Source organism: Zalophus californianus, chromosome 7, assembly GCF_009762305.2.
Source record: "Zalophus californianus isolate mZalCal1 chromosome 7, mZalCal1.pri.v2, whole genome shotgun sequence".
NCBI lineage: Eukaryota > Metazoa > Chordata > Mammalia > Carnivora > Otariidae > Zalophus > Zalophus californianus.
In genome coordinates this window covers 41,673,089-41,676,916 of record NC_045601.1, presented here as the reverse complement: position 1 = coordinate 41,676,916, position 3,828 = coordinate 41,673,089, and the positions used below count along the sequence as shown (strand labels likewise).

Sequence of the window (3,828 nt, the reverse complement as noted above, 5' to 3'; positions counted from 1 at the left end):
AAATACCCAGTTTTCCAAAAACTATGCTGCGCACTTAGGTGTTTTTTGAGAGTACGAAGTACATTGCTATAAAAGTGATTCCTTATGTTGCTAGAAATAAAATCATAAAATATGAGTTAAATAGAAAGCACAATGACTGTAATTTGTATTCTCATCCAAGCTGGTGTTTCTCATCTGTAGGTCTCGTTACTGTGTAAGGCAGCATTGGGAAGTGATTGGCGGCATGTGTTCTAGAGGCCTGGGCTCCAGTCACGGCTCAGCTCCTTTCCAGTTGTGGGACTCTGGTCAAGGTGCTTAACCTCTCTGTGCCTCAGTTTCCTAATAAAAAAATGACAATAACAAAAGCACCTGTAGAGCGGAGTTAGTCTGAGGATTAAATGAGTTAGCATTCAGTGCTTAGAACTGCGCCTGGATCTTAATAAATGCTGGCCGATCCTTGTGTTTACCTAGGAATGTCTATCTGTCCTGCTAGACTCTAAGGGACCGAGAGAGCTGTTTTATCACCATTTTATTCTCAGCATCTACCATAATGGCTGGTGCACAATAAGAAATCCTGCAAAAAAAAAAAAAAATAGGTTCAACAAACTGAACATAAGTGAAAAATTTGTTAGAATAACAGCAGAAAAATAACTGTAGATTTTAGTTAATTATGTCTCAATATTGGTTCACTAAGGTAACCAATGTACCACACTAATGCAAGATATTGACAATAGGGAAAGCTCTGTGCCTGGAGTGTGGAGGTAGAGGGTGGGTATATTTAACCTTTAGACTATCTGCTCGATTTTTCTGTTAATCTAAAATGGTACTTAAAAAAAAAGTCAACTAAGTACACAGAAAATAAGTAAAATAAGGAACTACTAATGAGATTCAGTCTGATTAACTAACGAGATTCAGTCCTGCATGGTCAGATTGCAAAATGACTGAATTAAGAACTGAATTAAAGGATTTAGGAAAACCTTATACTGGAGGGTGTCTTGTCAACAGTGAAAGACCTAATTTGCTGCAGAGATGGACCATAGAAATATTAACAGCAGTATATGTTACAGTTTACATTTTGTATTAAGTTTCCTTGCTTGTACATAGGTCTTGTCCCAAAATAATAATTATACTGTTTTAAGAACATCGGGGCTATATCTAATATTAACAACAACAAAAAATCTCCAGAATGCTCAAAACCAATAAACGCCAGACTGATTAAACACTGCCACTCTAAGTAACAGGTGCCTAATAAATGTCTGGTAAAGGAGTAAAATTAAACAAGGGGACTGTGGCCTTGCAGACACTGCCCACGCTGTGCAACCATGGGCAACCCTCCCACCCCTCCACCCCCTTGTTCTTGGACGTTGCCATGGACTGCTAGCCCTCAGACCACATCTCCTTTGAACCATTTGCAGAAAAAGTTCCAAAGACAGCAGAGAACTTTTGGGCTCTGAACCCTGGGGAAAAAGGATTTGGTTATAAAGGTTCCTGCTTTCACAGGATTATTCTGGGATTTCTGTGCTAGGGTGGTGACTTCACAAGCCATAATGGCACAGGTGGCAAGTCCACCTATGGGGAGAAGTTTGATGATGAGAATTTCATCCTGAAGCACGAGTGTGGGGGGTGGAGCAAGAGGGGGCATGTTGGCCAATGCAAATGCTGGACCCAACAGAAATGGTTCCCAGTTTTTCATCTGCACTGCCAAGACTGAGTGGTTGCATGGCAAGCATATGGTCGTCGGCAAGGTGAAAGAGGGCACGGATACTGTGGAAGCCAGAGACTGCTTTGGGTCCAGGAATGGCAATACCAGCAAGATCTCCATTGTTGACTGTGGACAAATCTAATAAACTTGACTTGTGTTTTATCTTAAGTAGCAGAGCATTCCTTCTGTAGTTCTGGACAGCAGCCCTTCATCCCCATCTGTTCCAAATATCCTATAATCTTTGTGTTCTCCCTACAGTTCTATGGGTTCTATATTTTCCTTGCTCCCCTCCAAGTCTAGCTGGATTGCAGAGTTAAGTTTATAAGTATGAAATAAAAACTAAACAACAACAACAACAACAACAAGTAAAATAACAATAAACAAGGGGACTATATGAGGAATGCTTTTTCTTCAGTGGAATAGTGTCACATGCAGAATTACTCTATATAAATCACAACAATTATCCCCCCAAATTTTCTCCCAGAGGTTTTTGATCTAACAAAATTACAAATATACAGCTTCATCATATATTAGATATGGACTATTTATAAATACATAAGAACAGTCACAGAAAGATTATTGGAAAGATTAAGTAGAATTATAATCTAAGGTACAGATTTAATTTTGTGGTTAATGCATGTAGAACTTCTATTCTATTCAACATTTCCTAATTTTTAAGTAGAGAAAACCAGGGCCTCTTAGTTTCTCCTTCACCACCATTTTCCCAGAATTGAGGTACTGATGTGTGTACTGTTTTTTTAAGGGAAAAATACTGTTTAATTTAAAGTAACTTAATAACCTTTTTATTTGTATGCAGATGAAAAAAATGTTCAGAAAGATACTTAAGTGACTGCTTGTATCATGCTATTTGGGGAAATATATCAAGCTTGTAAGCTTTTCTGAAAAGCCTGTGTCCTCAGAAGATCTTGATTTTGATGAGAACGCAAAGGCAATAAAAGACATTAAGCAACATGAAGTACCTTCTAAGTGTCTAGCACCGTTCTAAACATACGGGGATACATCAGTGAACCAAGTGAATTATAAACCGTGCCTTGATAGAGCTTACCTTTCCTCAATGAGGTAAGCTAAACTGGGTGGCACAGTTTTGTCCTTCAGGTATAATGTCATATGAAGAGGAAATACTGGATAGAAAGTGTGTTTTGTTTTTGCAAATGAGCTGTATTTAAAAGAAAGAAAAAATGGAGTCATCTCTCATGTCAAAAGGATGATAGTCAAGCAGAGATAGAATGGCAAGACTTGGGATGGGAGAATGTGTTGGTGGTGTCCTGAATTTGTGTACTGACTTGATTGTTGTCTGCTTGTGAGCTGTGTGACCATTCTGAACCATAACTTCTTTATCTGTATGATGGGCTATTGTAATGGTAACATGAGACGCTGTGTGTAGAGTGCTCTCCTGCTACCTAGAGTGAGCATGTAGTTGAGGGCACCTAAACTGTCAAATTTCTAAATCCAAGATTTTTATTTCTATTGAGTATCATTATCTTTTATAGTTCACTGAAGAGATTAAAATTGATCTCTGCTTCTCAGATTTATCTATTTAGCTATGAGATCCAATACAATTCTTTGTATTCTTGATGCAACTTCCTGTGTCAGTTTATTTAGAGGTGCCAGAGGGTGGCTGGGCTCTGTCTCCTCCTTTACTCTGATGTAAGCTTGACTCTTTTTATTTTTTTTAATTAAATTAAAAGAATTTCATTGGGATTTAGCTTTCAAGCTATAACAAACCTCAAACACAGTGTCAGGTCTTGGCAGAACTTGGCAGAATTCAGTTTTGAGAAAATAAAAAGGCAAGCTCTAGTCCATGAGAAATAATAACCCACAGGGAAAAACTTGGCGCAATAATACCACAGACAATTTTGGGTGTGTATTCCCCGAGCAAATAAGGAGTAATGTTAGATTTACGTTGAGTGGCCTTTGGAAAATATTACTAGCTTTTTTCTAGAAAAGGTGTAGAGAATTGAAGAAAGGATTTATTCTTGTGACATCCTAAATAGATAAAAGCACTTGATACATATCATCTCATTTTCCTTCAAAAATTATTTGCAGGGGAGGAAGCAGGTAAATATAATTTTTCCATGTTTATAAACACAAGAATTTTTATTCCTAAGTTCAAAACTAGGTTGGCC

The 3,828-nt window shown here is 37.8% G+C and overlaps 1 pseudogene; it reads left to right on the top strand.

Moving 5' to 3' along the window:
• Window positions 1-824: 824 nt before the first annotated feature.
• LOC118357211 lies at window positions 825-2,181 on the top strand (annotated as a pseudogene).
• Window positions 2,182-3,828: the final 1,647 nt, after the last annotated feature.